We start from the raw sequence: 21086 nt of genomic DNA, 5'->3' as shown, positions 1-21086 counted from the left end.
AAGATGACTCAGACAACAGCGAGCCTAAAGTAGGGGCAGCACTGGCCAATCTTCTAATAGATCTCGCAACTAACCTGTGGAACTTGGGGGATAACTTTATTGTCTCCATGATCGGGGAAGAACTGGGTGTGGACCTAATCGGTGGTATTTTGGATGCATCGAGCACACCATGTCTTACTTGGCAACTAGAGAAAGGCTATCTCTCCAGTTCTAAATCGAGTGACGAGCTAGAATCTGATTCCACCAAGTTTGTGGAGTTAGAATTAGATTCAAATCAGTCTAAGGAGTCTGAGTCTGGCATTCCTGGGAGTGGTAACCCGGATGCCAAGGTCCTGTTGAGGTCCTCTTTTTCTTTCTTTTTTGAGTCGATTGTAACCGAAGAGCCGGAACTTATGAATGAAAATGCTACAGATTTTGTGTATTTCTCTATGCTGGTGATTTATTGCATTGACCAAAATTTTTAGAATTTTAATGAAAACAAAGAGGAAGAAATTCCTCTGGGTTTGAAAAGCTTGATTAATCAAGAGGAGGAGAGGCGTGCTAAGCCCTATATTGATTAAATCATTGCCATTAATATGGGTATTAAGAAGGATCCGCGATTTGTCCAGATCGGGTCCACGTTGTATTTAGAGGAATGCAAGCATTTAATTGCTTTATTAAAAGATTTCAAAGATGTTTTCGTGTGGTCTTATGAAGACATAATGTAGGACTCAATTCATTGATCTAGATGCTTCTTAACACATAAGCACTCATATGATAAATGACATTAAAGTGAAGATAATTTGTTTTGAAATGGAGACTTCTGGAAGTCCATGTAATTGGAAAATCATATTGGCAAGTGAAGACTACATCTCCAAAGAAATATTGTGTGCGACCTAACATAGGCATCATCAAACCAAAGTCAAAATGTGATTTCATGGGTATATGCATACACACTCCATTTTCTTTCTTTTTCAGAATTTTATTTTTGTGTTTCTGTTACACATGAAATTGTGAATAGAACCACCTTTTTGCTTAAGTTAAATACTTTTCCCGAGGCTTTGTTATGTAAAGTCATCATTAATGTGTTTCTAGAACACAGAAATCCATACTCAAATTAAGAATTTTGATTATGTAAAAGAGAACACAAAATCAACATGCAACTGATGGAAACTCTAGCTTCTCTCATCTATCAAACTCAACTAAAGTGAAAGAAATATTTAATGATATCAAACCCACACTGTTTTTGATAAACATATAAACAACAAGCATGCACTAATTAATCTTCCATTACTAACCAATATAAAAGAATATAGAAAATAAACTTACAATTGTAGAAAGCGTATAACTGAACCAGGTGCAACCCATAACAAATACTGAAAAATTGACACAATCAAGTAAAATATTTAAACATATATCAAAAAGAAGAATAAAAGCTACATCTTCCAAAAACCATTACAGAGAGTTTCTAGAACAAAATTAAGGATGAACTTACCCCCATGATTTTAAACAAAATATATACATTTGTTGTTTACAAAATATATACATTTGTTGTTTACAAAAAATAATAATAATAATCACAAGTAAAAGCACAATCGGTACCTCTTGAAGGGAGAAAGAGGGAGAGAGACATTTATAATCGGTACCTCTTGAAATAAATCCTTCAAAAATCCCAAACATTGGACTCATAATTGCAATACACACTCCATCAACCCACAAACCATTGAAACATCAATCAGTAAAAAAAAAAAAAAAAAACCCTAACCATCACATGTATATCAATGGAGAAGAGAAGAAAAGATAATTCTTTTACAAAATCAGGTATTATCGTAGTTGGTTGTCAATCTGATGTTCTCGTTAGCCAAGATTTCTCGCCATTTCCTTGCCGCCACAGATGTGTTTGTCCCGCTATTTCCTTGTTGCCAAACACACACACACACACATATATATAGGCAACAATTGAGGGCAATAGTGTATTCCAATCTCTTAGCCAGGAGATTGATTTTTCAATCCCAGCACATCTGAGGAAAAGATAATCTGGCTAGGGTGTAGGAGTAATACTCCAGGTGGAGTGGCAGTCCCACTCAATAAGAAAGCAAACAAACATGTTATTGTGAACCCCACTTCACTACTACTCCAATCCTACACTCTAATCAGCGAAACAAACGTGGCCTTAGTTCCTATCTACGGAGCTTCTAGTAGTCAGTGAAGATGAATGAGTACATCTCTCTCCTCTCAGTTTGTCTCCGCAGAAAACAGAGTTCATCATCATCTTCTTCTTCTTTGATCAGTTCCGATCTTCATCGCATTGTTCAGATCCAACTCTTCAATTCCATTCTCATTCTTTCTTGATTCAAATCACTGCTCTTTTTCTGCTATATTGCCCTATTAAGCCCCAAAACCCTGTTTCATTTCGATAAAATAGTAAAACATTGCTTTTGCAACTTGCTCTGTTGCTCTGGTTATTGAAAATTTGATCTGGGTTTGAGTTAGATCTTGAATTTTCACATTCTTTGTTGGTGAAATCAAATGGGGGAGCGTTCCAAGTCGAAAGGACTATGCGGGTGGTTCCTTGTCTTAGTTTTAGTGGCTTGCATTGTGATTGCAGTTGTTCTTACCGTGAAAAGAAGACTAACAAACACTCTCTGCCTCAGTTGGGTCCTGTTCCTGGGCCTCATGGTGTTGTTGATAGGAAATACGGCAATGCTCTCAATCTTGTAATGCAGTTCTTTGATGTCCAAAAATGTAATTTTTCTCATCCTCTTCTTCTCTCTCCACTATTTGTTCTGTTTCATAGATTCTACAATGTGGGTTTTGTTCCATTCCAGATCTAAATTCTGTACCTCAAATTTTTTTTTTTTTTTGATTTTTTTGGGTAAAATAGTTTCAAATTGTTTTGCCTTTGAACTCTTTATTAGAATATTGTAGACAGATTTTATGGATTTCAGCTTCTCTTTGTGTGGTTTTTTTGTTGTAATGTCTGTAGATACATCAATGTAGGTGTATAGTTCATAACTTGCCTTTTGGTTATTAATTAGCTATTCATGGTGATGACTCTATTTTTGTGTCATTTGATGCTTTTCTTAGTATTTATCTGTATCTACCAAGAGCCACACTAACTGACCTGGAATGAGTACTTGTTTAAGACTTTTTAAGTTAATATGAAGATGGTAGTTATTTATTTATTTATACTTAAGATTGGGGAGATGGTTGCCATTTCATTTTAAATGGGATATTTGTATGATGTTTTTTTTTGGTAAGAAAAAAGAACAAACTAAGACACTGCTCCTCAAGGGGAGCCGCAATGAGCTGAATCCCAAATCAGCAAAGGTCTAACCGACCGGGGAGTGTTCTGGACAAATTCTCTTCTATAGATTTTGATTGTGGTTGCAAATGTTATTTTAGACTTCTTGTTTTTTCAATTGTCTTGTATAGATTTTGATTGTGGGTACAAACGCAATTTTGATCTTGTAGCTGGTAAGTTGGTAAATAATAACATATCTTGGAGAGGGGATTCGGCAGTTGATGATGGCAGTGATGCAAAGTTGGATCTTTTAAAAGGAATGTATGACATAGGAGATCATATGAAGTTTGGATTTCCAATGGCTTTTACTGCCACAGTGTTGTCATGGGCAATCCTCGAATATGGGGATCAGATGCAAACAGTTAATCCGTTCAAACCTGCTCAAGAATCACTTAAGTGGATCACGGACTACCTTATTAATGCTCATGCTTCAGACAATGTGCTTTATATTCATGTCTCTCTAATCTTTGATTGCTATAAATTGCTCTTATCTATTTGTGAGCCTGCATGTGCACTTGTTTATGATCATCTTTTGTCCTTCTTCCTTATTACCTGTCACATTGCTACATTTTAAAGCATTTTCATGATTTTTGAAATATCTAGTGCAATATGTTGGCCATGATTAGGTGCAGTCAAGGTCAAATTTATTTGTCTATTTTTGGGAATGGCTATGTCAAATTTTCTGAAATGCTAACACGATAAGTAGTATTTTCATTTTGTTTTTCTTTAGAAGTATATGAAGAATCCTTGAAAGTATCTAGATATGTGTTTTAGCTTCTCTTGTGTCAAAATAGTAATAATTGAAATATGTTATCTTGGACATGAAATACTACAGTTTGAATACTTTTTTTCTTTTTTTGTGTGTGCTACAAATGGGCCATACTTAGTATATCCTGTTTGATAGAGTTTGCACAAGTGAATCAAATGGTCAAACATTGATGCATTTTGATTGTAAGAGTGAGTGCTATTTTTTTTGTTTTTGTTTTGTTTTTTTTTTCTTCTTCTAATCACTGTTTTATTTCTGGAATAGGTGTGTGATCCAGATATCACTACTAAAAAAAACATTTTTTGCGGCCGCTATAAACCGTCGCAAATAATAAAAAACAGTCGCAAAAGACTTTTTGCGACGGCAAAACAATGGTCGCAAATTATTTGTGACCACCTAAACTACTTATGGCGACCGCTATTTTGCCGTTGCAAAAAACAAAGAAAAACACTAATATGATCTTTAGCGACCATCTTGTTACCGTCGCAAAAAATAAAAATAAAAATAAAAATAAAAACAAATAAATAAATAAATAAATAAATAAATAAAAGTGTAGCGTTAAGCACTCTAGGAATAACAATGACAAGAATTCAAACAGTATAGCATTATAGTTTGATTGAACATTCTATTTGAGTCTCAAAATTTGAGTCATATGTAAAAGTTATTACAACTAAAAGCTTGGGAAAAGTTCTTTTATGAAAAAAATACAATTCAGAACTGGACAATCTTCTTATCAATTTTCTTACTCAGGTGTTTCTCCACTCTATCAATGAACTGGCATAACACCTTGTACTCCCCAGTGCAAGAAATGAAAGCAATATGACGAGGGGAAAAGCTCCTTCTCCACAATTGAAAAGGGTAAGCTTTTATACTGCATTGTCACATGATTCCCAACATAAAGAAATCATTTAGGATGTGAGCTTCAAAACAGTGATAAACCCCCACAACTACAGACCATTTGTCCAGAACAAGGTAACCAGAATTATATGGCATACCAAAATTAAGCTCAAGGTAATTTTGAAGTCTCCCTCATTAAGCTCAAGATAACCAGAATTATATGGTATACCAAACTTCTGGATATAATTTTTGACCAAGCCCTGCACACATATCTCCCACAGTTATGCAGAAACTCTGCACGAAGGAAAATCAGAATCTGAAAAAAGATTTCCCGGGGAGAAATGGAATGTCATTCTTCAGTTTCTTCAGTTTTGTCATTTTAGAAGAAGCAATCCTACAAAAATGTAGAGAATACTGTAAAATTTTGAAAAATGATGAGCAAAAATAAGACCAACAACATTGTTCATGCATCTATGGAATAAAAAATTAGAAGTCTGGACAAGAAGATATCTTTGGCACAAAAATGAAATACAGAAGGGAAAGAAAACATACAAATAAAAAATCTTAAACCAACTAACCAAACACAGTCCTTCACACAAATGCTATGAAAAGATTGAATCCGAAGACGGTTCTCTTCATCAATGGGAGAAGCACATTATTCAAACAATCAAGCTCATACACAACACATACTGACCTTTCCTTAATTTGTAACTATTCATAAAAGCAATCAACTTAACCTGTTTTTCAGAAAGTAACAAAATGGCTGGTTCAATCTACAGAAAAATGTTTCTGGTTTTCGCAACAGTTTAGGTATTCGATGAACAAGAGGCTCCTTCAAATCAAACCACGAAAGGAGAAATATTTCAGCCCATTGTCTATATTACTGCTTTAAACACACACCTAAGGCTAACTTAAGATATATAATGTAAGTATCCACCTGGAAGGATCTACCAAAATGCAGCCAAAAATATTAGACACATAATCACATATGTATTGAGGCACCCCTGACTGGGAATGCTCCAAAAGCACCATGCATACCCTTTATGCATATGCATGTTACTTGCTTTCTAGGTAAATGATGAATATGATTTAAAAAAACGGGAAATTCCCAATAAGTTACTTTTTCCATAAAAGTACTATTGAATCCTATTAACATATGATTCAACCCTATCAACACAGTGTTGTTAATATGAGTTGGTGGTTTACTTTTATGGGAAAAGTAGGACTTTTTTGACAGTTTCCATTAAAAAAAAAAAAAAGGAAGATCCTTGTAGTATATATTGCAAAACAAGCAACAAAACCTCACTTTGCTGATTAACAATTACAAACATTTTTTTGTTATTTTTGGGTACAGAGAGGGCTCACATGAGATTGACCCATCTCCCCATGTCCTGCTTTAGCAAGGAGTTAATGGTCTCCAGAAACATCACCGGAAAAAGTTCTAGTTAATCCCAAAACATGTAATAGAATCTCATCTTGCTGACTGACAAGTCAAAACTTTTGAAGGAAAAAAGTTAACAGATACGCCATCTATATAGCAAATAAATTAGTTGAAGACTTAATGACCTAACACTAAGAGATTCGCAAGTGCGAAGCCAGTGCAATGTAATAGTTCAATGATTACGTTATCGAGTCAAAAGGATTTACTAAAAAAGTATAGAGCGCAAAGAAATTGCTAGATTAATACCCTAAATCAAATAAATAGCCAAACCCAACCCAACTAAGCTTTGTGTACCAATCAAGTGGGATCAACTAACCCTCAATTAAATAAATAAATAAAAAGACAACATGCCAAATTGAAGTACCATCCTGATGTGAAAAAGTTCACCCTATCTTAGCTTGAGTGGTATCTCCTGTCACCTCCAAAGCAGGATGGACAGGGTTTAAGTTCCGATAGGACACATGTCTTACTCATTTACTAGATAAATCAGTATATAATCATGCATGCCCTTTATACATATCACTTTGTTCAGATCTTGCCATATTTATTTCTATCCCAAGAAAAAGACCCATTCTCAAAACAGATACAAATTCACTGATACTTGAACAATATAAGGGATCCAAATTGAACAAACAGCACACACACATACATATAACAGAGAGAGATAGAGAGAGATTACCTAGAGATTGGACCTGATAAGAGAGGAAAAGAATGGAATGTACAAGGACAAGGAGAAGAAGATGATGTCTCTGAAGAAAACCCATTTGCAATTGAATCAGATTACAGTCTAAAGAAATATAGTGATATCCTTCAAGAACTTCATACACAACAAATATCATAAATACATGCAGAAATATAGTAGAGTGGCATACCTATTCATTTTCTTTTGAAGCTTGTTGCCCACTAGATGCATCTGACACCTACAATATGTTAGTATAATGTGTTAATAATTTCTATATGTATATATACAAATTGATAAAATGTAAAATTCATTAATTTGTAAGTATTGCACCTCTCTGAAGCTCATACTCCCAGCTACACCCTGTGACTCAAAGAACAAAACACGTGCCGTTAGGTTCTTGATCGTCGTAGTGAACCTAGACTCAACGTCTTGTGTCACACGCTGTGTGATCTCATCAATAAATGAAGGGGCTGCTAATGATTTGTAAAAAAATATCTCAAAATATATCTTATAATAGTATAGATAGATAGGGGTATTTTCTCAAAATATGAGACATAAACACCATGAGAAGCCTTCATTTTATAATTACAGAAAAATTACAGGCCTTTCCGTAGTGTACCATAGATTGATGAGATTCTCTCATCAAATATATTGCTCAAGTCTACATCATATGACAAAGAATCAGGATTCAGCGTAAACACAATAGACTTCAGTATGAATTCTCAAAAAGGAGAACCTAACCAAAAGTTAAGCACAAGTGTGACTGAATTTTAAAATTGGCAATCACTTCAAAAAACCTTATCAAGAGTAAAGGGAATCAATAATTCATGCAAGGAAGAGCAATTACTTACCAGCAAAATTGTTTCATCATCATTAGTATGCATCCACTGAAAGAAAAGTGGAAAAATACGTCTGAAATGAGCTAGCAATACAAGACCCACAACATTGAAAAGTTGCTCATTGTGCTTAAGCCATGCTAGACGGCGCTCCTTATTTCTTGGTTGGCACTCCAAGTGACTCAACATCTCACTTAGCATCCTTTCAATCCTATGTAAAAGTAAAACATAAACCACCATGAAAAATATGCCGAGACTGCAAGACTGATGATACAAGAAAACGGTACTTCCTAAAATAAGTTGACAGTGTAGGTCACCCACAGAAACTACTAATTCATTCCAAGCAATTGTCTACAGTTCCTAAACAATTGATTTAGAGGAAGACTCTTATCAACAAAGTGTATAGAGATGCTGCTTCTTACTGCAGCATATCTGGAGAGGATTGGTCCCAGTCTATAGAACTAACATTTCTTTACTGATGCAACCAGTAAGGAGGCCAGACCATCTGATATGAAACCTTACATGATAAGTAACAAGAATACCACTAGCCCATAACAATCTCATGAGGCCAAATTCCAAAGCCCATTGGGCTCTATCCAGGTTAAAACTCCATCAAGTTTTCCAACATCTCCTAAGGTCTCCTTTTGAGACCTAGTTAGTCACAATTCCATATCTACATCCTTGGTCTCGACTCAAAAATGCATGTATAATCCATCACAACAAAGGCATGGTCACCTATTATTCAAGTTTAATTCTGTAAAGCTTTTTCACCATGGAGTACAATTTACAAAGAACAATAATGCAGGGTGAATTACATATCACAACACTAATCTAAGTCATCCTTTCACATAAGACTAATATAAGTAATAGAAAAGGTATATACCATGAGCTGCGAGGATTACTCGGCTGTATACAAGCCAGTCAAATTGGACACTAGAACCACTTTACACATCAAATGTTAGTCAAACATATCTTTGATCTCAAACCAAAGTGATTCTGTGGTCAAATCATGGCATGTGCCATTAAAGGTTTGGTTTCTTGTGCCATATGCCATGATTTGTAATGTTGTATCCATAATCCCAACAAAGACTAACCCAGAATGTGTCAAATGTTAAATTGTTAATATAAACTTTGGAACTATTACTTAACTGAAATAATCATGTCTGCTCGGCTCACTGGAACCCCGTTCACTTGCCTTAAAATCGATGAGCCACGGATGCATAATGCCTACATGATAACTGCAAGTCATTAAAAGTGAATAATGAAAACTGAATACTAGGATACTAACAGCCATCCACAGTGCGCAATTTGTTTGGCTTAAAAATACAGAAGTTTCTTTGTGCTGTCCTGAAATGATCTAAACACATGGCTACTAGCATTTGAAATTGACACACACTAAAAAGGTTGACCCAAAAAATTGGCTTGAAAAATTAATTCCCTGAAAGTACTATAAGAATATCGATCAACATAAAAGAAAACTTGATCACTTCATCAATTCTTTCAAATGGAAAAATCCTGCTCTGCCTGGACCAAGTACTACAAAAGATATCAGCTACAGCAAGCATATTACATTTATATTACAGTTTACACAACTGAATCAAGCTAAATCTCACTACCGTGATGCCATGCTCAACAGGAATTCCTAATTCAAAGCAGAGGCCTTCAGGTTAGCAGCCAGCCACAATAGATTTTTTGTATATACTTGTATAGCAGTTGAATTTTTTTTAGTAAAAAAAAAAATAGTATAGATGGGGACAGATCTGACCTCTGTAGATCACAAAATTTTCAACAACAAAAAACTACTAAACAATGTTGAGGCAATGATCTAATTTTGAATGTGAGGAAACCATAAATTCAAATTAGAATTCCAGAATTTGATCCACAAACAATGAATACAAGCAGACAATGAAATTCAAATCTAGGTTGCAACACTAGAGAAATTAATTCTAAATGTAGAAAAAAAACATTTCAGATTTAAACTCTCTGGATCATAATTCGGATTTGAAATTTATATATAGGTTGCTATGATCATCTGTAAATGAAAATCAAAAGCTGAACTGTACCAGTAGAAGCGAGTCCTGCTCGGTAATCTCCGATTGCTTCACTTTCTGTACAACAACCTGATCGATCGAGAAGATTGCAGTGAGATTAGTGGATAAGCAACAAGTTAACAAAAAAGGCGTGAAGATGAACAAGAAGTGAATGCTTCGAAGAGATTTCTCTGATCTCACAGAGAAACTGAGACAAGAGAGAGAGAGAGCAATTCAGAGCACACTTGATTTCTCGGATCATTACAGAGAAAGTTGAATCGATGAAGATGTGTTTAGGGTTACCGATTATGAAATCTTCAACAGTTGTGGACTTGAGAAAGTTGAATCGATCGACAGATTCGAGCGAGAGATTCGAGCGACAAATTCGAGCAAGAGAGGCAGTGAGATTTGAGCGAGAGTCAAGCGAGAGACAGATTTTGAGAGGGAGAGAAAGAGAGAGCTCAGATTTGGGAAAAAAAGGGGGCGGATTGAGAGGGAGAGAAAGAGAGTCAAGTTTTATAAGATGTTGATGGTAAAATAAGATTTTGATGTCCCAAAATGATTGGCTCAGGAAATGAGAGGGTAAAATAAGATTTTGATGTCAAAAACGATTTTTTGCGACCGTTAAATAATCAGTCGCAAAAAATTGGATGCAAAAAGTCATATTTCTAGTAGTGTATAGACAATAAATGTTAGGATAGGCCTGAGGTCATGACTAAAAAAAGTCCACTGACACAGGTCAACTCCACATATTCAAGCTCACTTCTTACGTATGCACAACAATTGTTTAGTTTTGCCGACAATTGTAGAGGTTCTTATAGTGACAGCATTCCCCAAGTCTAGAACTATTACAATTCAACAGGTTACGGAGATAATCTTTTGTGGGTGGCTAGGTCGCTCTATCATGCTACAGGGGATCAATCATATTTTAATTATGTGACTGGGCCAAATGGAAAAGCTTTTGCTGATTGGGGAAATCTAACCTGGTTTAGTTGGGATAACAAGCTTGCAGGAACTCAGGTATATTTCAATTTCCTATGAGATAGATTTTAGGCCATGTTTGTTTGGGCGGACTAGATTGGGTGGAATTAGCATTCCTAGGACTAGTCCTAGGATTATTATTCTTTTTGCATTGCGTATCATATCCTATGTTTGGATTGGCCTAGAATTATGAGGAGGGATCAACAAAAGCCTATCAATTTTGTTATTTAGCCAATTAGTCTGAACCTCTTCTTAGTCCCCTATGCAACCAAACCCCAATTTTCTTAGACAAACACTTTGGAACGATTCAACAAATGTATGTTTTAAGCCCACTTTGTTGTGGCAAATCTTGTTTTAAGCCCACTATGTTTGGTGGCAAAATCCGCATCTTTAAGCCCACTTGAGGGTGGCAACTTCAAACCATTTTTGAAAACAAAACACGAGTTGAATTGTTCCAAGTCTTGCGACTAGTCTATACTTGTTTGTGTGCGTCACATAGTAAGGCTAGTTTAATAATCGGAATAAGAACACATAAGGTTTATAAAAGAATATATCATGATTAGTAGAGGCCGATCATTGATCAAACGAGCGGGGGTGCTCAATTCATGACCTTCCCCCTTCGTACCTAAGTTCTCGAGCCGAGGCAACTTTGGTGATGACGAACACGTGGCCTTTGGCATGAGTCAGGGTTTCCTAAATTTTCCCAAAAACAAAATATTTAGGTGGCGACTATGTAATCTGGTAAAGCAGTCCAATTTTGGCATTATTTGATTTAAAATTGATTTTCCAAAAAGATTTGCCGGATTGGACTCTTTGGTGTTTATCAGTTTCACATTGCACTTGTGAGACTAGATTCAGAACTGCGGGAGTCCGAACTGTGAGGCCTTTCTTTCAACCCTTTCCAAAAGGCCGGGTGCAGAAAAAGGCAAGTCCACAATAGCAATCCTCACCTCCAAGGGACTTTACTGCTACACGGTAATGCTCTTTAGATTGAAGAATGCAAGAGCAACGTACCAAAGATTGGTTACCAGGATGTTCAAGCACCTAATTGGGAAGACAGTGGAAGTCTATATAGACAATATGGTTGTCAAGAGTAAGGAACCTAGAGATCACTTAGCTGACCTAAAAGAAGTTTTTGACATATTGAAGGCATACCAGCTTCGCCTGAATGCCTCGAAGTACGCATTTGGAGTTGGATCTGGTAAGTTCCTGGGGTATTTGGTAACCAGAAGAGGAATTAAAGCATGCCCAGATTAGATCAAGGCCATCCTTGATTTGAAAAGCCTGACAATAGCGAAAAAAGTCCAAATTTTGACTGACAAGGCAGCAGCCCTGGACAGATTCATTAGACGGTATTCAGATAAATGTAAGCCATTTTTTCAGTTGTTAAAGAAGGCCACAGACTTTCTGTGGACAGAAGAATGCGAAGTCACCTTGGCCGACTTGAAGAGGTACCTGACAACTCCGCTAATGTTGTCGAATCCGATACCAGGAGAAGAGTTGTACTTATACTTGGCAGTTTCAGACCATGCTATTAGTGTCATGGTCATCCGAGAAGAGGAATAGGAACAAAATGCAGTGTACTATGTAAGCAAAACACTGGAAAAAGCAGAGACTAGTACCTACCTCTAGAAAAGTTGACGCTGGCTTTGGTAATGGCTTCAAAGAAACTGAACCATTATTTTCAAGCTTACAAAATTGTAGTGCTCTCAAAGCACCCATTGAAGTTTTGTTACAGCAAGGAGATCTAACTAGCAAAGTAGCGCGATGGGCTATAGTTCTAGGTCAGTATGACATAGAATACAAACTAAGGACAGCAATAAAGGGCCAAGTTTTGGCTGACTTCGTGGTAGAATTTACACCAGGCACGATCCCGAGGCTGACATCGTTAGCCTTGGCCTAGGGTGCCCAAGAGAAAAAGAAGAAAACCAATTGGGGCCGCGGAATCCCATGTCGGCAGAACAGAATAAGGGTGAAGTAAAGTTAAAACCTTGCAATATTTACATCGGCGATTCCTTTCGTCTCTTTGTTGATGGAAATTCAAACTGACAATGAATGGAGGCATGAGTGGTTTTGGTATCACCAAACGAATAGATGATACATCAATCCATCCATCTAGGATTCAAAGTCTCAAACAACGAAGCAGAGTATGAAACACTAATTGCAAGACTAATACTAGCAGCAACAATTGAGGTCGAGGAGGTGGGTAGTCTATTGTGACTCATAGCTCATTGTAAATCAAGCGATGGGCGAGTACACAGCCCGAGATGAAAGGATGGTGGCCTATGTCAAGGATGTCATCAAACTATTAGCACAATTCCAAAGCTACCAGTTGCAGAAGGTTAGCTGAGATGACAATAGCCATGTCGACGCCCTGGCAAACCTTGCAAGTGCTTTAAAGGCAAATGAACCTAATTATGGTGGATAATCTGTCAGGTCCAAGTATAAAACCCTTGATAACAAAATATGAAGCAATATGTGTAGAGATAGGTCCAAGTTGGATGAACGACAAAGTCATGTTCCTTAGAGATGGAAAATTGCCAGAAGACAAAAGAGAAGCACACAAGATCAGATTAAAATCAGCTAGATTTTGCCTTTCATCTAAAAGCCAAACAAAATGAAAGTATTTCGGAATGGCTTTTTGATTTTTTTTTTTAATTTAAAAAAAAAAGATAGAAAAAGTGAAGAAAATAAAATAAATCTTGTATTTTTTTTTTCTTTTTTTTTTGTTCGTAACTTTTTAAATATTGATAAAAAAAAATTGATACAAATTTTTTATAAAAAAATTAAAGACAAAAAAATTATTTTAAAAAATAATTCTTTTGGCTGGATGCCGAACTAATGTTATAATTCCTATTATAAAATGATATTTTTCTTATTAAATTATAATATTCTCACTTGATATAACTGCTATATTTAATATTTTCTTCATAATTCGACCCTTGTGAAATACCTATTGAGTTTTGTGTGTGTGTTTTTAAAAATATTTATGTGCGAATATCTGACAATTAGATGATCCTCTTTTATACTTTTATGAAATAACATTGTCATCCAACAACTAATTAATAGTATTCAAAACTAAAAATTTCCATGACACAAACTGTGACAAAAATACAAAAAAGTAAATTACATTGACCTCCCCCAATGTTTATAACAATTGTATATACCTTCCTAAGGTATTTAAAATGCCCCCCTCGGGTTATGGAAAACAATGTCATGTTACTTTTTATATGCAAATTCTATCTAACAAACATCATATATAGGTTTGAATTGATGATTTCATAATTATAGATGTAAGTAGAGGTGTGCGAGGTATGGGTCGGTGCAGTTTAGGAGAAATTGTCATTAGAAATTGTCATTTTTCTTACCAAAAATCAGCTGTTTGGTTGGAAAATAATAGCAGATTTGTTGCCTTGGCAGTTCGGACGGATTGACGGTTTATAAAAAAAATATAATTCAAATTATAAAACTTGAATTAAAGAGTAAAAAGACCTAACTTATAAATTAATTAAAATAGCCAAAATTAAAATATTCATCTAATATAACATTAAACATTAAACAAAATGAAAAATTTACAATGATGATGGGAGTAACATAAATAAAAAATTTACAATGATGATGAGAGTGGATTGTGTTTTTGCACTTTAAGCAGTTGATTTAATTATTTGTCTAACAATAATTGAGATGAGAGTAACAAAGCTAATCCACATAAATTCATATAAATTTATGAGAGTAACATATCTACCTGTGAATCCCAAATAAAAATAAATAAATAAAAAATATCAATATGGGTTTGAAATAAAATAAAAAATTAAAAATTAAAAATTAAACAAAAAGCCACGGAGAGAAGGCACTGAGAGATAGAGAGCATTAAATATGTATTGTTTATTTAAGAGAGAGAGACAGAGAGAGAGAGCACATCAATATTTGTTGATGGAAATGATAGAGAGCTCTAAATATAGAGCTCTAATTTGAGCTCTAATGATGTGTCAAAGTTAAAAAAAAAAAAAACAAACAAACAAAACAAGGCACAAACATCACATCAGGGTGGGACCCACCTTCCTGTTAGAGCTATTAGAGCTCTTATATTAGAGCTCTAAAGCATTTTTGTTTGTTGATTAACAGAGAGAGAGAAAGGAGGTTAGTAGTGCAGAAGAGAGTGAGAGAGATAGAGATAGAGAGAGAGAGAGAGAGAACAGTGAGAGAGATAGAGAGAAAACAAAAAGGCACATACTAATCGGAGAGGAGAAAGCAGCGGCGGTGAGCAGAGAGCAGAGGCGATGCGCAGAGAGTAGTGATGGCGAGTGAAAAGCAGCGACGACGAGTGAAGCGGTGGTGACAGCAAGGCTATAGCAACGCCAATCGCAAGGTAAGGAAGAGGAACAAGACTAGAGCCCTCAGACTAGTGGCAATGATAAATGAGATGAGATGTTTAGGTTTAATTGAGAAATAATTGTGTGTGTGTGTGTATATCTACATTTGGTATGATAGATGTAATCTAATGGGAAGAGGGGTCACTGCTGTGGTTAAGGCACAGCAGTGACTGTTGTATCTTAATATGAGATGTATTATAAATATATTTTTATGATTTAAACTGTTCATTTTATAGGGTTTGTTCAGTACTTCATTCCTACCAACAATCATATTAATCGGATATTAATAAATATATGATCAAATAGTATATTTTTTATGCTATTTCTGAAAAGAAAAACTTATTATTTATTTTTTTGATTATCGATCATATAGTTATTGATATCCGATTAATATGATTTTTGGTAGACATGAAGTACTCAACAAATCCTACAAAATCAACGATTCGGATCATAAAAATATTTTTATAATACATCTCAAATTGAAGTACAACAGTCACTGCTGTGCCTTAACCACAACAGTGACCCCTCTTCCAATCTAATGGTTGAGACGTAACTTGCTGGATCATGTGTATATAGTAGAATTTGTGTAAATTATATAAAAGCGGGGTGGTTACATAGGCGGATTGGTATTTTCCAACTGCCACCCGCGCCGACCTGCCACTGTTGGGCTCTCACCCATTCGCCAAAGCTGGAAAAATGCACGGTTCGAAGTTGTTCGGAGCGATTTGGTGCGGTTTTGGTGATTTTGACAGTATTGTGCACAACCCTAGATGTAAGCATAACATTTTCCCAACACTACGATTTAGCTTTGGATTGCTTGTGAAATACCAAGCTCACTGCGAATCAAAATGAAATATAGAATAAACAAATAGTATCCAAATTGATCCCCAAAAACCATCCAATGTAATCCTTTATCCTGTGACTCTTGCAATTTGCCCTTGAATTCTCTCAATTCGACACGTGTAGACCAATACAGTTGTATAGAAATTGGAAGAGTTCCTAGGAGCAACTCAATAGTGAACACCTCTCTCCTTGGTGGTAAACCATACAAGTCCTTTGGAAACACGTATATAAAATAGAAAGGGAAAAAAAATGATATTGATTTCTTTCCTATCTTGTTTGGTTAAGTTATAGAAAAAAAATGAAATGAAATGATATAAAGTTATGTTATCAAATTAACATTTTTTTTAAGAACTGTTAAAATATTTATTTATTCTATATCTAAACAAGTAGTTTTGGTATTATAACAAAATAATATTTAATGATTTCATTACTCCACTTTTGAAAAGATTGAAAAGAGAAAGTATGAAAGAAATGTATGGGTGGTGCTACATGCATCAATTAATGTACACACTAGTGTTATGCCATTATTACTGACCCCACCTATTAAAAAAATTATAAATATCCAAAACCTTTAAAATTATACCACATCATCTGTTAGTATATTAGTTAGTACATTAATTGGTACATATAGCATTATTCTTATTTTCTCTCATATTTAGTAGGTGGATTTGGTCAAAGCTCCCCTCATAATAAAACTTTAATGCATTAAAACAAACAAAAAAAGTTTTCCTTGAAAAGTTCAACACAAATTAACATTATTAATATATTAAACTTTAAAATAATATAACTTTTGATGTAAATGTCGATTTTAATAAAATTAGTATTTTTAGAATTCTCTTATCAAGATCTATTAAATAAGATCCACGTTGACTATGAAATTCTTAAAAAATTAATATAAACAGTAACATGTTACTCTGTTTGACACTAACATATTACTCTGATTTATAGTAACATGTTATTCTGCCAATATTATCCAAGAAAAATATATAATTTTTTTTTTTACTTTGTCCTTACTCAATTATGTGTTTTCTCCTTAAGCAATTTATAAAACAAAATAAATTGAGCTGTCTTTCTCACGAAATAAAGGTCCAATGGGGAAATTTTAACTAAATTTCCCTATTTAGTAATCCAAACAAGAAATTGAAAGGTGTTAAAAATAAATAAATAAAGATATTGAAAATCATTTCCTCCATTTCTTTTCTTCTCTCTCAAATCATTCGAACCAACAAAGTGTAAGATAGTGTTTGGTAAAATTTTAAAATTATGATTTAAAAATAAAGTTATATTTTAAATTTGTGAGTTCTGGAATTATGATTTGAATTTTAAAATGACATGAAATGAGAAAAAATATTTAGTTATGAGTTTTAAAAATAGTTTTCAAAACTTAATTGAAATAACCAAACATACAATTCAAAACTCTATTGATAATTCTATTTAAAACTCATAACCAAACTCTTTTTGAAATTCAATTAAAAAAAAGAATTAGTTATTTTGTTCTAAAAAAATAATTTTTATATTTAAAAAATAACAAAAACAAATATAATAATTTTTACAAATAATTTTTTTTTCCAAATATTTTATTTCAAAAACAAATATAATATTTTTGGTCTAAAAAAAAAATACTATTCCGGTCAACCGGCTTGTCGACGACTGAGTAGACTAAAAATTCAAAAATTTTCTACTTCACCAAACATGTTTTCAAAATGTATTTTGAAATTGATTTGAAATCATGATTTGAAAACTCAAACCAAATATAGCACTAGAAGGTAATAGTAGAATTAATTTTACAAAGCTGTACCAAACATAGCCTAAATTTTTTTTTGTAACATTATCAGATTTACCTTCAACATCATATGATAAAAATCTAAATTGTGTCATAATTACATATTATCATGCTCACATGGACAAAAAAGTAGACGCCCAAGCAACCCAATGTCTACCACAGAGACCACTATATAAAATTTTATGGCCCAGACTTCTCTCTAGTCCAAAATCAAACTAAAGCGTGTTATTGATTTTCATGGGCCAACCACAGAGTCCACGTCCCAACTAGAGAGAAGCATTGTCCTATTTTATCCCACAACCCCCATTAGCAAATAGCCTAGAATAAGATACAACCCATCCAGATATCATAATATAAAATCACTTGCATAATTAATTTCAAAAGACAAGGCACATAGCAAATAACCCAGAATCTGTTGTGCTCCTTTTTCCTTTGCTATAGGCCACCAGACATGAAAAGCTCCAACCACCTGCAACACATGAAGAAAAATTCTTTAAGTGCACTATATTAGACACAACTGTCTCAAAATTAAGTGCATGCATACCACTAAGACTCCATATGGATTATGGATTTAGGTATGAATTTGGAAAGGGATAAAATGGGTGAAATGTAAATGAAATATAGAATTATGTCTAGTTTCCTTTTCAAATTCCTATCCAAATGCGTCATCCAAGCACAACCTAACTGTGCAAGTCTCACCCCATGTAAGAGAATTATGTCCAGTTATGTGATTGGATTCTATTCATGTAGAAGAACTGGGAAAAGAATTTACCATTCAACAAGACACGAGTACCAGTCATCACTAATATATGTGACATCAGTAGATGCACTGTGCACTAATATTATTATATTTATTTTGGAAAGGTTGTTTTACATTCTCATCATCCAGTCCTATTAAGCATCACTGCCAGCACATGCACATTTGCGGACATGCACACAAGAGTGTTCTATATTCAGTTTTTTATACAAGTAAAAAAATAATTGCAGATAAGAAACTCTTGTACTCAACCTCCACTTACCCTTTTCATTGTGAGTAAAGGTTTCAAGTTTAAATACTAATTAGGTCAGATGGAACATACCAACGAGATCTATCAAAAGCATATCCCAATTAGAGAAACATGTGCTACATAATCCAAGAAATGTCCACATTTAACCATAATATCTTAAATAAAAAATGAAAAAAATAATGTCACCATTGGCATGATTCATTACTACTTTTTCTAAACATTAAAATCAAATAAAAAAATTTCTTTACTTTCCATTACAACCTTCAACATTTTGATGGTTTTAAAATTAACATTATGTGCATTTCATATATGCACATCTTTGTGTGGATAAACAAAGTCAAAGCAAGCAGCTGAAGAAATCAAATATGGACCCGTACTGATCGCATCACCCCAGTAATGGCTATGGTGGCCAAATTTCGGTACAAAAAGTAGAATACAATCTATTGTGTCAACAACGTAATTGGTAGAAGACATAAAAGGTGGAGCCCATTAAACCAATGCATTGACAACACAACAATTGGTATCCAAATCTGGTCAAAACATAGCATTATCACTACTGGAAATTGGAGTTTTAGAGGCGTTTAAAAAACGCCGCTATAGGTCTCAAAAACGCCGTTAAATCCTTTTGCGACGTTTAACACCAAACGTTGAAGATGCGGCCGTCGCTATAACTCTATGGCGCTTTAGAAACGCCGCAAAAACGCCGCTAAAAGTTCTTCTAACGGTAACATGACGTCACCATGCTATTTAGCGACGCTTTTAAAACGCCGCCGTATCTCTCTTTCCAAAACTCCAACCGTTGATATGCTATTTAGCGACGTTTTTAGAAACGCCGTGATAGCCCTTCCTTCTTTTTTTTTTTTTTTTAAATTCTGCTAATTTTATGTTATTGAACTAAAAAAAACACCTATAAAAAAATTGAAAAATAGCGATAAATTTTTCATAGTCAGCCATATTCGATATAAGCACAGGCCCATAAGAACCAAATTGGAGATGGAAACAACCAAAGTGTCTATTTGCCACTGGCTAACAATACCAAACCAGTGGCTCAAAACCCATCTTTAAGAAAGCATTAGTGTCTACAGGTCTGTCTATGGTTCTATCCACTTCCACTACAAAAACATTATAGACTGTATGCTCTTCTTGAAGTCATAAAGAGTTGTAGTTCACAACTGAGATAAGTCAACTGCTCAGGATACATACTATTCCTGCAAAAACAGATCAAACCAATTTCAATTATAGAGATCATATGTAACATATCTAAAGTTGTTATAGAAAATAGATTTAACAAAAGTCAACCCTTCTTGATTCAACACAATTCTTCAACCCAACAAATCAAATTTAGTTGGTGAATGAAGCAACTTGTGATTCTACTATATTTTAGGTAAATAACTGAAGCATCAAGATTTTTTTTTTAATATTTCTCGTAAAAAAAAATCCATTAATATACAGCAGCCTCTGGGCCTTGAGTTGAGGACAAATCAATGGTGACCACAGTTCAATTTTCATGTGGGATGATTGAAATCCTGTATTGTGGTTTGGGTTCTTGACCAAACCCCATCTGAACAATGCTTTGCAGATCATCTTCACACAATGTTGGAAACTGAGGATTTCAAGTTGAGAAAAGCATAATTAGATGATGAAAATCTCTTTCCAAATTTTTATTTTATTTTTGGGTATTTCCAACTTTTCGTTGTTTTCCTTACTGAAACACGAAAAATGAAAATGGAGAAAACAAAGACAACACCAAATTCTTCAGGAATGGGCCAGCATTTGAATACCTGTGGAAGACCTTGGCCGAATTCATCGATCATAGGTAATTGCATGCCGTTGTTTTGGCATAATGTGGTGCTTGTATGGTCCCCATTGGAAAGATTAGTATGTACTGGTGGAAATTCCTGGGTCTGTTGTCCAAAGAAAGCAGAAGCAGAGGAATCTAATGGGTATGTTCGATGAGGGAAAGAGCCATTAGGCTGAAATACCTTGAATTTACAACCAATTTTAGAAAAAAAAAAAAAAAACATCACAATAGATAAAAGAAATTGATTTTACAACAAGTTTCTATACTGACACCTTTTGACAAGAGACCATCCATGTTAAATTCCAACCTTGGATTCACAGAAACTAACTTCATTGACAGAAACTACAAAACACAAAATGAATACACAATACCCATTAAGTCATAAAACTCAATTATGCAATCAAAATGAAACCCCATGGTATA

At 34.5% G+C, this 21086-nt stretch overlaps 2 long non-coding RNA genes and 1 pseudogene across 3 annotated transcripts; 1 reads left to right on the top strand and 2 right to left on the bottom strand.

The window, feature by feature from the left end:
* The first annotated feature begins 2369 nt into the window (after nucleotides 1-2369).
* On the top strand, nucleotides 2370-12958 carry LOC114308913 (endoglucanase 10-like; annotated as a pseudogene). Its single transcript, XR_014347545.1, has 4 exons — nucleotides 2370-2724; nucleotides 3454-3737; nucleotides 4314-4327; nucleotides 10553-12958. The product of XR_014347545.1 is annotated as an endoglucanase 10-like (transcript).
* Nucleotides 4630-15260, bottom strand: LOC114308881 (uncharacterized). The gene is made up of 10 exons (XR_014347546.1): nucleotides 15091-15260; nucleotides 10179-13267; nucleotides 9909-9965; nucleotides 8995-9072; nucleotides 7861-8056; nucleotides 7340-7482; nucleotides 7200-7247; nucleotides 7007-7076; nucleotides 5045-5280; nucleotides 4630-4920 (listed from the first exon to the last, which is right to left on the bottom strand). It is a non-coding gene; the product is annotated as an uncharacterized LOC114308881 (long non-coding RNA).
* A 4830-nt stretch (nucleotides 15261-20090) lies between these two features.
* Nucleotides 20091-20987, bottom strand: LOC114281200 (uncharacterized). The gene is made up of 2 exons (XR_003635821.2): nucleotides 20644-20987; nucleotides 20091-20465 (listed from the first exon to the last, which is right to left on the bottom strand). It is a non-coding gene; the product is annotated as an uncharacterized LOC114281200 (long non-coding RNA).
* Between the last annotated feature and the right edge of the window lie 99 nt (nucleotides 20988-21086).

This window comes from Camellia sinensis, chromosome 12, assembly GCF_055761805.1.
Source record: "Camellia sinensis isolate YWXY chromosome 12, ASM5576180v1, whole genome shotgun sequence".
In the NCBI taxonomy this organism is placed as follows: domain Eukaryota; kingdom Viridiplantae; phylum Streptophyta; class Magnoliopsida; order Ericales; family Theaceae; genus Camellia; species Camellia sinensis.
The sequence above is the reverse complement of the archived record's forward strand: the minus strand, read 5'-3'. Positions and strand labels throughout refer to the sequence as shown.